At 41.5% G+C, this 18,285-nt stretch overlaps 1 protein-coding gene across 10 annotated transcripts in view; it reads right to left on the reverse strand.

Moving 5' to 3' along the window:
* NCOA7 (nuclear receptor coactivator 7) overlaps window positions 1-18,285 on the reverse strand; it is a 160,318-nt gene that overhangs the window by 19,468 nt on the left and 122,565 nt on the right. The gene's annotated exons all lie outside the window — the stretch shown is intronic.

Below are 18,285 nucleotides of genomic sequence, written 5' to 3' on the forward strand. Positions count from 1 at the left end.
CAATGTATTCCAAATTTGGAAAATAAGACAAAAAGTGAAAGCAGAGGTCCACAGACACTGAGAACCTGTCTTTCAATCTGAGGGAAAGATCATGAGATGGGACATGAAACTGAAAAAACACAATGAAGCATTTACACCAAATATTTACTCCTTGTTTGGTCTTTATTTATTGGGCATTTGTATTCAATGGGGGAAAAAACTGATCTGATCCTTTAGCTGGACAAGATAAACAATACTTCAATGGGTTTTTATGTGGTTGAAGCACTATTACAATTTCAACAGAATACCTTTTATAACTACAAAGTAATACTAGTTGTTTTAATATTAGAAAGAGACCTAATTTTATTGACATGGGAATGTGGTCAGCTTCCTAATTTCTCTGTTCTCTCATACATACTTAACATCTGAAGGTACTGTAGCATCACTCCAGACTTAATCAATAGATGGTTAATTTCCAAGCAGAGATTATTGTTCATCTTAAAATATTATAGTTACATAAACAGTTTATAACAGTGTTGCTATACCTTCAATGTTTGTATCCCCCCCAAATTCATATGTTGAAACCTAACCCCAAATGTGATGGTATTTCAATAAAGGACCTTTGGGAAGTGCTTAGGTCATGAACCCTTGTTATTGGGATGAGTGCCCAATAATATAAATATAAATAATGAGTGCCCAATAATAATAAAAGAATCCCTTTTCACCATGTGACACAGTGAAAGGACAGTCACCTATCAACAAGGCAGTGGGTCTTTGCCAGACAAATCCAGCACCTTGATCTTGGACCTCCCAATCTTTAGAACTGTGAAGAATACATCTGAAATCCCAATGGATCAAACGGTTTCTAGGTTTTTATATTTTGATCTGTCCTTGTTCATATATATATATAATTTCCTTTTCATTGTCATCAGGGCAAGATATAATTGTGATATGTAACATTAAATTATGCACATCTGCTATGTTGCCATCTTTGTACTGATTCTTAATGGCTAATTTCATGGAAGTAATAAATCATGAAGAGCCTGGATTCCCGTGTCCTCAGGATATTTAGCTTGTTCCCATTCCTTCAAGTGTACAAATGTTACAGTGATCAACCTCTGGGTCTACGCCTTTCACCATCTTTTGAATTACTTCCTTGAGATTAGTTCCCAGAAAAAGGATCACTGGGCCAAAGGGCATGATTTTATAGCTTGTGATTCATCCTCCCGGGCTGCTTTTGAAAGACTTTCGTTCACTCTGACACCAGCCCTGCAGTCTGCATTAGAGTTTCTTAACACTCTTGCTTACGCTTTTTTCAAAAAAAGAGTTTAATAAAAATTGAAGCTGCATTTCTTTGAGTGTTTGTGTGCTGAACAATTTTCACATGTTTTCTTCCTGCTGCAGCTTTTCTTTCATGAACTGGCTCTTTGTGACTGTGGGGTCAGTGTTTTCCTTGTCAGTTTGTGGAAACTTTAAGAGAATGTAAACATGAATGACTATCAAATGTCTTTCAAAGTCCCTGTTTCCCTTTTATATAAATCATATCTTTCATAATACAGGATTATCAATTTTCATATACTTGAGACATGTATTTATTTCCTTGGAGATTACTCCTACTCCTTCAAAACATGGAGAGCTGGCATCCAAGATAAGGTATGTATCAGTGTGTATGATATGCTGCCATTTCTATTAAAAAAAAAAACACAACAAATATAGATATAATTGTACATGGGTGTGATGGTTAACTTTATTTGACAACAACATAGCCATATTTTAGTCAAACCCTAGTCTACATGTTGCCGGGAAGGTGTTTTTTTCCCAAGATGATTACCATTTAAATCAGCAGACTTTCAGTAAAGCAGATTACTCTCCATAATGGGGATGGGTCTTGTGTAATCAGTTGAAGGCCTTACGAGAAAAAGACTGAGGTCTTCTGAGCAAGAAGGAATTCTGTCTCTAGGGAGCCTTCAGACCTGAGATTACTTTATCAAATTCTCCCTGGGTCTCTAGCCTGCCAGCCTCCCTGACAGACTGCAGACTGGTAAACTCTCACAACCATGTAAGCCAAATTTCTTAAAATGAATCTGTGTATATTTATATATACATATCCTTTCAGTTCTGTTTCTCTGGAGATCCCTGACTAGTGCAATGGACTCTTCTGAAATGTTACATATGAAGGCGATCAGAATGCTTACCTTTGGGGAATGGAAGAATGACATATTTTATATCATCTATATCTTTAAGTTATTTTATTTTTTGGAGTAGAAAACTTTTATGATTCAAACATCAAAATTATATTTTAAGAAGCAAATAATGAGAAGTTTCCTCTCACTGACATCTCTGTCCACCACATCCTGTGCCCATCCTTTTCCCTTATAGATGACTTTATTCATTTCCTATATATTTTTGTAGTATTATATAGATATAAGTAAACATATATATTCTTTTTGTTTTCCATTTCTACAAAAGACAGTACTATTCTCTATCTTGTTTTCTTCATTTAACAATATATCCTAGATATCATTCCATATCAGTACATAAATGGTTTCCTCATTCTTTCTTTTATAGCTACCCAGTACTTTACTCTGTGGATTTACCAGAGCTTACATAATCATTTCTATAGATGGATACTTGGGTTGTTTCCAAGACTGTGCTGTTATGAACTAGGCTGTGAGAAGTAACTTTGTATGCGAGTCACTTCACACATGTACAGGTATAGTTGTAAGATATATTCCCAGAAGTGGGACTGTGTCCTCAGAGGAGAAATTCGGTTACAACTTTGCTATATAAAACCCATGTTGCCCTTTTTAGGAAAGACATCACTGTTTGTCTTCCTATCCTAACAATATCATTGTTGCCTTCCTTGAATCTTTGAAGTATTTTCACCATGTAGTATAAAATTTCCCATTAAAAATTAACTTAGAAGAAAATTAATCATTCCAGAGAGGTTGATGAGTATACAACTCTAACTCTTTCAGTTTTCTAACACTTAAAAGTTTGCCCATCTTAACTGTATTTTGTAACAGGGAACCAAGTATGCTTCACTCGAACTCTTGGAAAAGAAGGCAACTACTATGCACATATCCACACTGAATAACATGATTTCCTAATTATTTGCTGGCAAGTTTACCCGTGAGAAAGAGAAAAGCAGTCCCTGACACCTGGAGCTAGCCTGGCACTCCTAGCTAGGCCCTGGCATTCTCCTGTTGAACATAACAATTTCACAAAACTTCAACATCAAACAAGACTGTTCTATGACTATGATGAATTGTGACAAAAACAAGATCACTCTGAGATCTTATATCTGAACACAAACAAAAACATGAACATTGTCCAGCCATAAAAATGACCAACATCCCTCCAATTCGGCTACTGTGAATAACTATGCTTCTTTACGTATTACAGCATTAACCTTTCTAGTCTGCCTCTCTAGTCTAGTTCCTGTCAGATAAGAGTGATAAGACACCCAATCACAGCAGGACTTCAGCTTCCTGATAGCATCTAATCTAGAACAAATTCCCACTTCCTTAAATCCTTCCCTGTATCACCTAACACAAATCTAAATCCTATACCTTTCTAGCACCCTCTTTCTGAGATGGCCCATGGTCCCATGGTGTGTGTTCCCCCTTACAGCAGTCAACCCAACTCATTCAACTTTAGGTGTGTTTCTCATGGTCTCCGGCCAGATGGCATTGCCTCCTTCAGAAACACTTCCTATACACCCACTTCCTATATACTCTCCGTGACCCTCCCCTCACGGAGATTACCTTCAGAAATATGAAAGCTGATGGGAATATTGGGTATCATTTAATTCAACTAACTCTGCTTAGATATAAGGGAATGGGACTCTGCAGTCTGTCAGCATCACAGCCAGGACTAGATCTTCTGAGGTGACCACTGGGTTCTTTCAACCACACTACAACCCCCCCCCCTTATTTCACCTTGATTTCTAAATTATTCCCCAGTTCACTTCCTGGTTATGACACTAGACACATTTTTATCACTTTGTGGACTGACTTTCATGAAGGACTGCTCATGTATTCTCTGTTTACCCACATAGGGAAAGTCACTGTGTAAGCATGAACATTGAAGAAGCATTCCAAGAAATGCTAAAAGCTCATGTTGACACATATCCCTGTCTAAGACTTCAAGGGAATGAGGAATTAGGTATAGAGCTTACATCAGGGGCACCTGGGTGGCTCAGCTGGTTAAGCATCTGCCTTTGGCTCAGGTCATGAACCCTGAGGTCCTGTGACTGAGTCCTGTGTTGGGCTTCCGGCTTAGTAGGGAGTCCGCTTCTCCCTCTCCCTCTGCTCCTCTGCTCCTCTGCTCCTCCTCACCCAACTAGTAAGTCAATAAAATCTTTAAAAGAAAAAAAAAATTTCATTCCTCCTTGGACATTTAAGAAAATATAAATTGTGCAAACTGCAAGTCAATAAAGATTTTAAGGAGAGATGCTATCCTAGCAATTACCAGTTACTTCTCTTTTTGGTGACAAAGACATTCAATTGCCTGAGGAGACCATTTAAGCAGTCCTTTTTATTTTGTAGATGTAAGGTTAGTAGGATTTATTATTATACTGGAGGGAGATATAATTAGACATTCCTTACTTGAAGACGACTTGTGCTTACAACCTGCTGGGTTAGAAGGTGGGAGAGAGGAAAGATCTGTATAAGGTCCAAAGGATTTCCTAGGAGGAAGGAATCCTGTGCCTAATACCCTCTCTTTGGAAGAGATTTTCAAGATTATTAGAGCATCTTTGACTAATTAAGGTGGTCTTAATAGAGATAAGACCACAGCATAGGACAATACCCCTCTCCCCACCCTACCCTTCTTGAAAAGAAACTCTCAAGGCAGTGGAGGGAATGGTCTATATTAATGACCTGGGATCCATATGAATGCCATGATTATTTTAGGAGCAGGTCAATTTGGGCAGAGTGTGCCATTGGTAAAACTTAGACCAAACTATCGGCCACACCAGGCATACCATGGAAGGGAATGGCTACATGTAAGTTTCTCAGGAACTTTAATAGGTTAGGGCAGAGGGGGACAAGGTCAATTTTGGCATAAAGCATTCTTGCCAGCCAATGCTATTCTCTCTAGAAGAAATATCTCAGCCTGGGGCAGGAATCTGGGGTGACTTGGTAAGAGGGCCTCTTCTCCCAAACCTCTTCCCTTGGGACTGCTGGGTTTCCAGTGGGTGGTGAATGAAGCCTCTGGATTTGTTTGTCATCAGAGTGAGTGTCCTATTCTGCAGCAGTCTGTAGTGTAGGAGCCAGAGCCAGTCCTTTAAACTGGGTAAGCACTGCACACCCTGGACTGGCTAGAGAAAGAAGTAACTAGAAAGGAGGAGAGAGGTATTCTCAAAATATCACAGAAAACAGGGTCAGAGTCATAAATATTTTTAATATCAAACACAGAAGTGGCCTTGTGTTTTAAGCAATGCCAATGAACTCTATCAGTGACCTGAAGAGAAAAGATGTGATTCCCGTTTCAAGGACCTTCCATTGTACAATAATTCTAAGAGATAAGTATTATTACTATGTCCAATCTGAGGCCCAGCAAATAGAATAATGTGCCCCAACATCCCATCTCTGGGAATGCTGCAGCCAGTCTAAGCTGACCGCTTCTTCTCTTATGAACACTCAACTCCAAGGAGGACCCATCCACAGTCAGAGGTCTCAGACCATAGGTCAACTACTTCCTCGACTTCAGGTTTCATTAATGAAGCTTAAGTAGTATTACCCAGATGCCCTAGGTGGCCCTTAAGGCACATGCTGCCCACCCCCATTTTTCCTCCTCCCACACCCTTCGTCAGGAGGCTCACAGCACTACCAAGACTGAGCTCCATGCTCAGGCAACATCACAGGGCAGCCGCCTCCCTTCAGCCATGCTTCGGGGAATGGTTCTCCACCAGCAGCAACATACAAGACAGAAGCCCTGAATGGCCTCTCTACTGTCTCAGGTGGTAGGCTCCATCTCTGTTCCAAACAAGGTCACCCCAACCTTGGGAAGCCTCAGGTATGTTGAGATGAGAAACCTCAAAAGTATGTTGCACAAACAGGGCATCCTGATGGGGATGTTCATGTCCCTTTTCTCAGGTGTTCGGAGCACTAATACACCCTGCTTGTCTCCCTCAGCAATAGCCTCCCACATAAAATCTCCTCCTATCATGTAGGCAGTCTTCATCCTATGCCTCCGAGGGCAAAGAAAGAAGAACGAAGAATTAACATGGCTGTTTCTCAAGAGAAAATTAAAGTTCATTTGGAACCAATCTGATTACTTAACTCTTAAGCCTCTGGAGACCAAATGGAAGGAATCAACGTCCCCCTCTTTCCAGCTCTTTTGCACAATTCTCCAGCCTTTGTTTATTTTTACTACTTGATTGGGGGGAGCAAGGAAGAGGACATGACTTCATCTTTTCTCCTTCTAGATTAGAGTGACTGTAAGTTTATTTTAAGTTTATTTAACCTAATTCTTGGAATGGTTCTTTTTGGCTAACTGGGTTTTCCTGGTCATTAGTTCCCAGAAGTCAACCCTTCTGGAAAAAAGCCTCGAAGTTCTGGAAATTCCCCTCCTTGTCCTTCTGCTTCCCCTTCACCCATTCCTTCCCCCTTTCTGTACCCGCTCTACTCTCAACTTGACCCCTCACTCCCCCACTTTCTCCAGCCATTATTAGCCCCTCTGGGGTTCCCACACTTCTGGCCAATCTTTCCATCTCACCCTCACCGTTGCCCCCTAGAGGTGATGCTTTGATCCTCCTACTCCACCGGTCCCTCCAAACACCTCCCAGAAACAGTCTTGCTGACTCCTCCCTTGCAATGATGGATGTTGCTGGGTTTTCTTATTTGTGCCTAATGGATTACTCAAATCAAAGGCACCTAACCTTGGCCAAGAAAACCCTCCCTCACGGGGCTCCCTACTCCCCTCTAACTCACTTCCTGTACTACTCCAAGTGGTAGCTATTCGAGACCCCTGTTTTTGCAAGCTCTCCACCTCTCTCTCCTACCAACCTTCCTCTCTGAACACTCTCCATTGTACCATCCTGATAATGCACTGTCCCTCTTAGCATACTTCTCTTCAGAAAAAGACACTTTTCTTTTCTTTCTTTCCTTTTTTAAAAGATTATTTATTTATTTATTTATTTGTTTACCAGACAGAGGTCACAAGTAGGCAGAGAGGCAGGCAGAGAGAGGGGGGGAAGCAGACTCCCCGGTGAGCAGAGAGCCCGATGCCCATGCCGGGCTTGATCCCAGGACTCTGAGATAGTGGCCTGGGCTGAAGGCAGAGGCTTTAACCCACTGAGCCACCCAGGCGCCCCAAGACACTTTTCTTTTACCCATTTTAACCCTCTTGTCTGTATTTCCGACAGTCCTAATGCTTGGTGAATTTCCTCCATTATTTCCACCCCACCTCTCCATGCCTCTAGTCCTTTCCTCTTAATCCACAAACCTACTTGAATCTCCCCATCCTTAAACATAAAAGCCTCTGGATGTTGTTTCTCCCTAAAGCTCCCTTCCCATACTTCATCTTCCCTTCAGAACATATTGTTAACATTTGGGTTAGAATAACTTCCAACTTCTTTTCATTCCTGAATTCTTCCCTTCTGATTTTATTAACCTTTTAGTATACACCCATTCTTAAACCCGCCTCAGATACTAACCTTCTTCCCTTCCTCCCTATTTCAGTGAAGCTGATTATTTTTTTGAAGCTGATTTAAAAAAATTTTTTTTAAGATTTTACTTATTTATTTGAAAGAGAGAGAGAGGAAAACAAAACAAAACAAAACAAACAACCAGGCAGGGAGCAGGGGCAGAGGGAGAGGGAAAAGCAGGCTCCGCACCGAGCGGGGAGCTCAATCTCAGGACCACACGATCAAGACCTGAGCAGAAGGCAGCTGAGTATGCCTCCAGGCGCCCCTGATTTTCTTAAAAGTGACCTGTTGTCAAACTCAACAGACTCAGTCATCATTTGTCTTCACTTCTGAAAGCCTGTTAATGGTTCTTTTGAAATCCTTTCAGTACATCACCCTGTTTCTGATGAGTCACTGGGTTTCTCCGGCCTCACCTATCTCAAGATCCCTCTAGTGCAGCCGACACAATTACCAGTAATTACTGCCAAACAGGCTGCTGTCCTGTAGCAACGGGTGTGGTAAGGCATGTGAGCGGGGAAGGTCAAGTGCTGGACTGTAGGAAAGCTGGTATTTACGGAGGAAACAGTAAAAGTGGTCCTGAAAGGAAGCCAAGACGAAAAAGCGGGAAGGCAGAAGTGATCTTACAAAATACAAATCTGATCACTTTCACCCAGCTGTATTAAAATCCTTCCGATGTCTCCCTGGAGGTTTTAGGGTAAATTCAAAGTCCTGGGGGTGCCTGAGAGCTCTGTCTCGTGCCTGTCTCCAAAATGTGCTCTTTGTTCCAGCCCCGTGTTCTCATACCTTGGCTCCAACAACCATTCTCATGCTGCTGCCTCTTTTCTTTATTATTTATTTTTTTTTTAAAGAAGCATGATAACAAGGGTAAGCCTGGAGAAGAATCATCTCAGGCTGGGCTCAGGGCAAGAGGCAGTTACAGGAGGAAGGGAGATGGCATTCCCCACAGGGAACATGTGCAAAAAGACATGGCACGTCAGAGATCAGGGTGATGCTAGGAGGAGGGCACATGGACACGGCTGAGAGAAAGCAGCGTAATGCAGTTGGGTCACTGGCGCCTTCTGCCAGAGGGTTCTGTGATGCGAACAGGGCCAGGGGACCCAGACCCTGCCCTAGAGCGCTCAGGTAGAAGAGAGTAAACACAAAATCCAGACACGGTTCCAATAGCACAGTGATGGAAGCCAGTGGGTGTCTGAGCTGGGACATGGGCAGAGCTGGAATTCCTGAGGAGGGCAATGAAAAGAGCCAGACTGAGTCTCTGCCGATTAGAATGGCAGGAAAGGAGAAAGAAAGAGCCAGAGGGGCTGGGTCACTGGGTGGGAGAGTCCTGAGCACAAGATAAATTGCTTGGACCTCTCTTCCTGCCGCTACTGTTCCCCAAAGTGTAGGGCAGTTCTAGCAACTTCAGAAGGTACACAGAGGACAGTATGTTAATAGCTACACATTTACTTAAAGAAGATTGGCTAAGTAAATAAACAAGGACAGAAGTCCTCGGAAGACCTCTATTAAGCAAACAGTAGTACAGACGGCGTGCAGATATGGGGCCGTTTGTGGAGGAAGCCTGTGAACAAGGGAGGCACGGCTTTGGGCACTGTGGAGGCAACGGCCTGGGCCTTGCCAGAAGCAGCCTGGCCAGACCCGTGGTTCAGAAAAATCGCTGGGGAGCCAAGGACCGAAGAGCCGGAAAAGCTAGGCCGAGAAACAAAGACTGTGTGGAGCCGGCTACACTGGTGATCCGCCAAGAGCTGGTTAAGGCCACAGCCCACACGCGGCAGCGGACGCGGGGAGAAGCTTGCCATGCATACTCCTCCGGGCACGGTACTAGTACCAACCCATCCAGCAACAGTCAATACCAAAACTCAGCCCTCGAGCTTTGTTTAAGTTTTCTACTGACCAATTTGGACTTAATCAAATTTCTTCATAAACTTCAAAGGTCTTTATCAACACAAAGTTCCTTCAGGGATCCACCCCAAAGGAGACATCCTACTGAAGTTACAAATCCCCATTTAGCCGTTAAAGTTGTCTGTGGAAAAGAAATTCAAAGGTCAATGATACAAGTTTTTGAAGGGCAACAGGCTTACCTCAGGAGCAACAAAGCATTAAGGGAAGGAACAGCAACAGCAGCAGCACAAGTAACTTTCATTAAGTGCATGGACAAGTTCGTTTTTTCCTCATAATAACCCCATGAGGCAGCCACTATAGTCACCATCTCTGTTTAATGGAAGAAGAGGGTGCTTACACGGATTGCCTTGACCAACACCACACAGTATGTTAGGGGGGGACCGGGATCAACCTCAGGTCAGACCATGGTCTCAGTCAATATGCTTCACCTTTTCCTTTATAGTTATTTTATATATATATATATATATATGAAAATGACTATTAATTTAAGAAAATGACTATAATAGTAAATAATAATATAATAAATATTATATATAATATGTATTTATTATATAAATATGTTATTATAATCATATCGGCATATTTTAATATTTATTATATTATATTTTAAATTATTTATAAAGCCCAGCACTGATAAAACTGTAGGGTTGAGGAGCACCTGGGTGTCTCAGTCCGCTAAGTATCAGACCCTGGGTTTTGGCTCAGATCATGATCTCAGGGTCATGAGACTGAAACTGCGTTGGGCTCTGTGCTCAGCAGACAGTCTGCTTGAGATTCTCTCTCTCTCTCTCTGCCCTCCTCCAGCTCTAAAATAAATAAATCTTTAAACTAACTGTAGGATTAAGGGATATAAAACCTGATGAAAAACCTGAGTTGATGCTTGGAACAAAACATTGCTGTTCATACTTAAGTGTATGGGCTTTAGGCACAATTACAATCTATTTTCTCAAAATTAGCTATGGTGGGGTTTTATTTACTGTTGCCTTTTTTCTTTCTTCTTCTTCTTCTTCTTTTTTTTTTTTTTTAACATAGTTGTGAGGTAAAGTGGAAAATCACACACATCTAAGGTAAAGACCTGAACTGGTCCCATTTGCTATTAGCTGGGGGCTTTGGGAAAGCTCCTGAATCTCTCTGAGCTTCTAAAATGAAGGTAAGAAAACCTAGCTCCTCCTATAGGTGTCTGGAGCATTAGATGTATAAGGAAGTTCTATCTACCTTCAGACAGACCTTTTACAAAGTCCCTTCCATGTGATTATCCAACATCTTGATACCACATAGACCAACAAACTAGACCAGAGTGACCCCGAAGCAGTTAGGCATTCTCTTCAAGGGTCACTTCACTGGCAGAAAAATAAATTGGGGTTACACACAGGAAGATACAACCCCTAAACGTGCCTCATGATTTAAGCAGGAACCATTAGTTTCATAGCTATTATATTAGAGCATACTTTACAATAAATTAGGCACAGATAATGGGAAATAATTAAGACAAGGGAAGGGATGAAGAGTAAGAATGTGACTCAAAGAATAAGGAAATACATGTATATGAAGTCCCACCATTCACTTGTATTGTTGATTATAAATTAAAGATACTCCAGTGCACTTCAATCTAGAACATTCCCAGGCTCCATACAGTCACAGACGCCCAACAAGGCAAAGCACTCTGGACCTCGAGAGGTTGTTACCAGGAAACCACCACCTCTTAAACCCACATCAATGGCTTGACCCAAGGTCCTTGCACAATAAAGGTCATTTCCCTTGCCCTGAAAGGTCCCTTTCAGATTCAGTATTCTACAACTCTAAATGAAAGCAATGGTTAGTAATGCCCTGGTATAATGCCCACTGTTAAAGGGTCTTGGTGTGTTTATAAAAAGGTAATTTATTGGGACGCTTGGGTGGCTCAATTGGTTAAGCAACTGCCTTCGGCTCAGGTCATGATCCTGGGATAGAGTCCTGGGTCGGGTTCCCTGCTCAGCAGGAAGTCGGCTTCTCCCTGTGACCCTCCCCTGTCTCATGCTCTCTCAATCTCTCTCTTATAAATAAAATCTTTTAAAAAATTATTTATAAATTACCAACTAAATATGCTTCATCCTGGTTCACCAAAAATAATAGGACAGTTCTTTTGAGAATCCTTGATCAGAACAATAATTACAGTGATAAAAAGGATCACTTAAAAATAAGTAGAAACTAGAAGTTTGTATTAATGTCAGTGCTGGAGGCCTTCGGCTGGCAGGCCATAGCCTTGGACTCAGTATCTGTACTTCTCTTTGTTAATAGTGGCTAATACTTAAAAATTGGAGAGATTTGACAGACATAATCCATCTTTCAATTTATTTTGAAAAAGACGGGAAGATCAAGCAACACCAGGCTCACATTCCCACACAGAGCATTCAGCTGGAGGGACACAGGTACGCAGCAGCTGTTCCCTAGGGCAGCTCATTAACACTGGCACCCCAGCCTCCCTCCCCCGAGTCCTCCATCCGGCTCCTACAGGCATCCAGGCTTGCACTAATTACTGTTTCTGCATACTTACTCCCAAACAGTATGTGCGGCCCCCATCGGCATCGACTATCATGCAGTGGAGACAGGCCCCGCTCTATGCTCCAGAGTGCGGGCGTCCACTCCTCCAGCAGAGAGCACAGCCACCACAGTGATGAGCTCCTCGGAAGGGGGTTATTTTTTCATGAACTTGGATCTGGCTATAGAGTCACTGATTAACTTGAGGCATTTGCCAAAGCTGGTTACTGAAATTACTGAAGGGTGGCTGCCTAATAGCGCTTCTGGAAGGGGATGATGAATTTCTAGACCGTTAAGTTAATGAGATGAAAGGTAAGGTGACCAGAAAAAGAATGAGAGGAAGCAGTATCACTGCAAAACATTTTAAAGCATGATTTTAAAGCATTAAAAAAAAATACTGGCATCAGTAACTAATAATTCTGTACTTGTACAGGAGTTTCCCGAACTTCAACTTGTGTTAAATACAAAGGAAGATCGTTCCTTTAGGGTTTATTTTGGAGACCCCCCCCTTTCTTTCTTTAATAGTAACACTTTTACCTGAAACATCACAATAAGAATACAGTATGATATGTGTTATACTTGAAAATCACAGGGCTTATATTCTCAAGTGTATCTGGTTTAGCTACGTAGGGCCTAAACTGTTCTAGAAAGTACAGTACTTTAAAGGCTATTTAACACTATGGTCTTACTGGCCTTGACAGTTATTAAAGATTTCAATTTAGCCCTGACCCTGCTAAAAAAACATGATGACTTTGGATCAGAAAATGCAGCACTAACCATGGTTAAAGATTTCAAGCTAGAAAAGTAGGTTAGTTTTTGATTCCTTTAATTTATGCTTCTTTCTTCAAGGGAAATGCTCTTGAGTGCACTTTGCTTAGTCTTCATGATGGTCCTTATGATTTGGACATTTTTTCCTTATAAATCTAGTTTAATTAGAGAATCAGTTTTCTTTTTTATGATTTTGCCTGTTACCGCAAAAGTAATGCATGCAAACTAAATGCATGCCCAACATTTAATGGCAAAGCAAGATGTGTTAACATAAAAGCAGTTTACAAAATACACATATACCCACACATACACGCACACCCACAATTATCAATACAGACAGATACACACATGCTATCATAACATTCATTCATACATAGAAAAAAGGCCAAAAGTCTACAAAAATAAAAATAAATTGTAGTTAGCTTGGTGTAACAAATTTGAAAGTTTTCTTCTTGCCTTTTTGTATTTTTCTAATTATATAAAGTCTGTGCATTATTTTAGTTTTAAAGAATAAGGTATTTCAATATTTTTATCTATGAGACTATAAGCTAATTTATTCATGCATCCATCCAATGAACATTTATGGTATATTACCTACTAGATCCTATACTGTTTTTAGGACACAGTGTCAAAAGCCCCAAGTAGTCCACACCCATAGAAGAGTGCATGTAGGAAGTACTGTGACAGAGGTGGGGGTACACTACATCTAAACTAGAGAGGGAAAGTCTCTTAGAGGAGACATTTGAACTAATAAATGTATGTAGGGGAGATGGGTAATGGAGCCGGACAGGGGAAGGGAAAGCTGAACACCCCAAGCACACCGGTCAGTATGTCGTATTCACCTTTCCTGCCACTGAAACTCAGCCACGTCCACAGAAGGGGCAGAATGGGAGCTAGAGATCCTAGTGATACAAAGTGGATAGAATAAGCTAGATGCAGTAATGGACTGGGGTGGGAAGAAGACGAGAAGCAAGATTCTGTCCTCATTCTGGCCCTGGGGACTGGGTAGCTGGTGGTAGCAGTTGTGGGGATAGAGGCAGGGACAAAAGTAGAAATAAGAGCCCCCATGTAGGGTATGATCTGCCTTGAGTTTGTTTGATCCTTGGATGATCTAAATATTGAGAACCATCAGGTGTATATGTGTTTGGGGCTCAGCAGGAAGTTTTACACTGAAGATAACTAGACATGACTGGCATATAAGGAAGAATTAATTAGGTGTAGGCAATTGTATAGATAGTGAAAATAGGGCATTTAAGGGGTAACACTGAATGAGGAAACAGAAGAAGAAAGGACTGGGAAGGAATGACAGAAGAAAAGAGAGTGTCAAGAAAGGGATGATGGGAGGTGCCTGGGTGGCTCAGTTGTTGGGTGTCTGCCTTCAGCTCAGGTTGTGATCCTGGGGTCCTGGGATCGAGTCTCGCATCAGGCTCCCTGCTCTGCGGGAAGCCTGCTTCTCCCTTTCCCACTCCCCCTACTTGTGTCTCTTTGCTGTCTTTCTGTCAAATAAAATAAAAAAAAAAAAAAGGAAAAAGAAAAAGAATTGGATGATAGTCAATGGTATCAAACAATATAGAAAGTGAGGGTAAAAATAAGGACATAATAATTTCCTTTTGTTTATGACAATATGGAGGAAACCTCACAGATTCTAGCATTCCATTCCAAATCCAAAGCTGCAGGATGTTCAGGGAAGGATCTGGGTCTCTGTATGTTTAAAGGCTCCTCGATGATTTTATTACAAAGCTAAGTTGGGCATCCACCCATCTAAGCCAAGAGTTCTTTGTTAACTCTACATACTTTCATCTCTATGCGACAGAACACATTCCTTCACAAGCTTTCGTCCTCAATATTTCTGAATTTAGAAACTGAGATTGCTCCTGTAAGAGGAAAAGGTGCCAGACTTCAACTGCTCCCCCGCTCCCCCACTCCCCCCACTCCCTAGTGCCTCTGCGTCTGTGGGCTGTTCACCAGTCAAATGTGGGTTGAGAAAAGATGGTTACTGCCAGTCTAGGGCGATATCACTGTGGGGGCACTATTCTGGGAAACAAAGGATTTACACAGCTGGAGAAGAGACAGGAACTACCCGAGTTCAGGAATACAGTGTTTTTAAAAGGTGCCAAGCTAGAAAGGTCCTAGACCTCACAGGCAAAAACCCATAAAGTGACCAATCTTAGTAAAGTCACAGATTCAGACAAATGAAGAAAAAGTAAAAGTAAGGAAGGTAGGCCATTCTATAAATAGCTTTAACAGACAAACAGGGGTTTAAACTTTAGTTCCAAAGGCTTAGGATATTTTTTTGTGGCAATGTGACATGATCAAAAGACCTTTTGAGAAGATTATTTTGGCCATAAGGTAACAAAATAGATTTTAAGGGGAGGAACTAGAGAATGGGGAGCCGTAGTTTAGGTTCAAGCACTGTGTTCACAGAGGCGTCACATAAAATAAAGTCACCAGACCTTGTGACATGAGCTTCAGAGGAAGGAATATTGTAGTGTTCTGTTTGTTCGGGGCCAGATAACCACCGTAGCACATAAAAGTTGATTCTAATAATAAGCCAATGCTAGAACCAGCCTGCAACCAAGTTAAGGTACCTAATATTACAGAAAGGACACCATAGCCAAGCTCTTTATTTCTATACAACGTTGTCATTAGACTACCTCAGTTCAATTAGGGGGCACCCATGGAGTAGCACCCATAAAATATCAGTCACTTCCTCTCCACATAATTAGTGAAACACGTCTAGTCAGAGGGAGAGCACTTCGGCAAGGCCCAAGGATAGTAATCAAGCTGGGGATGCTACACATTTTCATTCCCTTGCTAGTCAAGAAACGACCTTGAATGTTTGCAGTATCTCCCGTCCCTGTTTCAGTGATGTCTACATAAAGGGTATAATTACGGCAGTTTCAGCTGCCTGCCTGATCTAGTTAGGAGAATGGAATCTGAAATCAAATGGATTTGATATTTGCCTGTTTGAGCAACGTGTTGAAAACCAGTACGTCCCACTTCCCTCATTTCTAAAATGCAAAATAACACTACACACCTCACAAAGCACTCCTGCGTTTTACGTGAGATAACCACCCAGAGTACCATGCCGGGGAAGGGCTCAGGGGGCAGGCACTGAGCACTCCGCCTGCCCTCTTAGTCCTCTCTCCAAGCTGGGGAAACTGAATGTTGAGCTCGTATTCCGCCCTTGACTTAGGAGTGGCAATCCTGCTTCGGATGGTGGAGGTACTACTGGAACATCATTTGAAAGTATGTGTTCAACCACAATAATCTGATACACTTTATAAAGCTGTGATTCATGCACCAGAATTCTATCAGGCTCCAAAGAAGCTTGGACTCATGGTTTAAAAATGAATACAATTTCAGACAGATGGCACATCACAGAAAGCTCAGGATGGGTAGCTTTCAAGCTTCACTCTAAATATTCCAAAGCTAAGAGTGAATCCTTCTGAAAGATGAGAAGAAGACACACAGATAGTTAAAAGGTATATCCTGACCAGGATCTGCCACCAACCAGTCACTCCTAACCATACAGCATAGCTTTGATGACCAAGAGGTTATACATGTGGCCTTTGTATGTGTGGCTGTTACTTCTGAAATGTGGAAAAAGGGAAATAAATCTCAAATTCTATGTACTACAGTAAAAACTTTAAGACTGACGGAAATCAGACTAATGTAGTCTCTATATATATGTAAAAGTCTTTAAACACACACACATATAAAGTCTTTAAATACATATTAATCTTTATATATATGAATACCCAAGTAATCTCCTAGAATTAAAATATAAGTAGAGATAAAATAAATGAACTATATTCTATTATCCCAATATCAGGAAAAGTAGCAGAAAATTAAACTAAGAAATTCCTATAAAAACCTATTAAGAGAACAACAACTATAAACATAAATCTATTCTAGAGAGAGATAAGCACTGACTATGGACCATATTTAACCACAAAACACCTATTACTTGGCCATGGGATGGGTTTCCATTGACTATAGTTGAGGGAAATGCGGACCTAAAGAAAAGGCACTGCTGCTAAAAATGGGGTCTTGCTCTTGCTTCCATGCTTTCGGCTAGGCGACCATGCAGAACTTGACCAGATGAATCTCTAACTCAGGCAGTAGTACTTACTGCCCACAGATGGGATGTGAGAAATGTGCATACAACATGGATAGCACCTTTTAACAGGACAGCTACCTGTGAGCTCTCAATTTTGAAAGAATTAAACAACTCAACTTTTATAAAATGCATCAGTTACTCTTGACATTACAGAAGGAAATATCATGCTTTCTAAAATAGAATCAACTTAACTTGTACTTGAGGAGTTTATTCTAAGTGTGGACAGGCACAAACTCTAAGTATCTTATATAAATCAAAGTGCTTGCTAATCTTAATGAGAAGCTTATTAGAGAACATGGTATTTTAGAATAATTATTAAATATATATTTGTACATTGGGTGCCTGGGTGGCTCAGTGGGTTAAGCTGCTGCCTTCGGCTCGGGTCATGATCTCAGGGTCCTGGGATCGAGTCCCGCATCGGGCTCTCTGCTCAGCAGGGAGCCTGCTTCCCTCTCTCTCTCTCTGCCTGCCTCTCCATCTACTTGTGATTTCTCTCTGTCAAATAAATAAATAAAATCTTTAAAAATATATATATATATACATTTGTGCATCAAGGTATAAATAAATTTTTATTACTAAATAAAGAGCCTCAGGCCACTACTGACCTTACTATTATAAACAAATATCATATATGAAGCACTCAGCTTTAAAACAAAATGAATTTATTTATTTTTGAAGATTTTATCTACCCGTTTGAGAGAGAGAAAATAAGAGAGAGAGATCAAGCATGATCGGGGTAGGGGGGGGGTCACAGGAAGAGGTAGAAGCAGATTCCCCCGCTGAGCAGGGGGCCCAAGTCCTGCTGAGCAGGGAGCCCAAAACAAAAATGATTTTATTTTATTTTTATTTTTTTTTAAAGATTTTATTTATTTATTTGACAGAGAGAAATCACAAGTAGTCGGAGAGGCAGGCAGAGAGAGAGAGAGGAGGAAGCAGGCTCCCCGCTGAGCAGAGAGCCTGATGCGGGACTCGATCCCAGGACCCTGAGATCATGACCTGAGCCGAAGGCAGCGGCTTAACCCACTGAGCCACCCAGGCGCCCACAAAAATGATTTTAAAGTGGCGCCTGGGTGGCTCAGTTGGTTGAGCATCTGCCTTTGGCTAGCGTCATGATCCCAGCGTCCTGGGATCGAGCCCCACATCGGGCTCCCTGCTCAGTGGAGAGCCTGTTTCTTCTCCCTCTCCCTCTGTGGAGCCTGTGCTGCATAAGCAGCAACCCCTGCTTATGCTCTCTCTCTGCCAAATAAATAAATAAATAAAATCATTAAAACAAAATAAAACAAAAACGATTTTAAAGCTGCATCTGCTTCGTTACCAAACTGATAAAGAATCATATAACAGATTT

Source organism: Mustela putorius, unplaced genomic scaffold (assembly GCF_011764305.1).
Source record: "Mustela putorius furo isolate JIRA1106 unplaced genomic scaffold, ASM1176430v1.1 tig00003863_pilon_pilon_pilon, whole genome shotgun sequence".
In the NCBI taxonomy this organism is placed as follows: domain Eukaryota; kingdom Metazoa; phylum Chordata; class Mammalia; order Carnivora; family Mustelidae; genus Mustela; species Mustela putorius.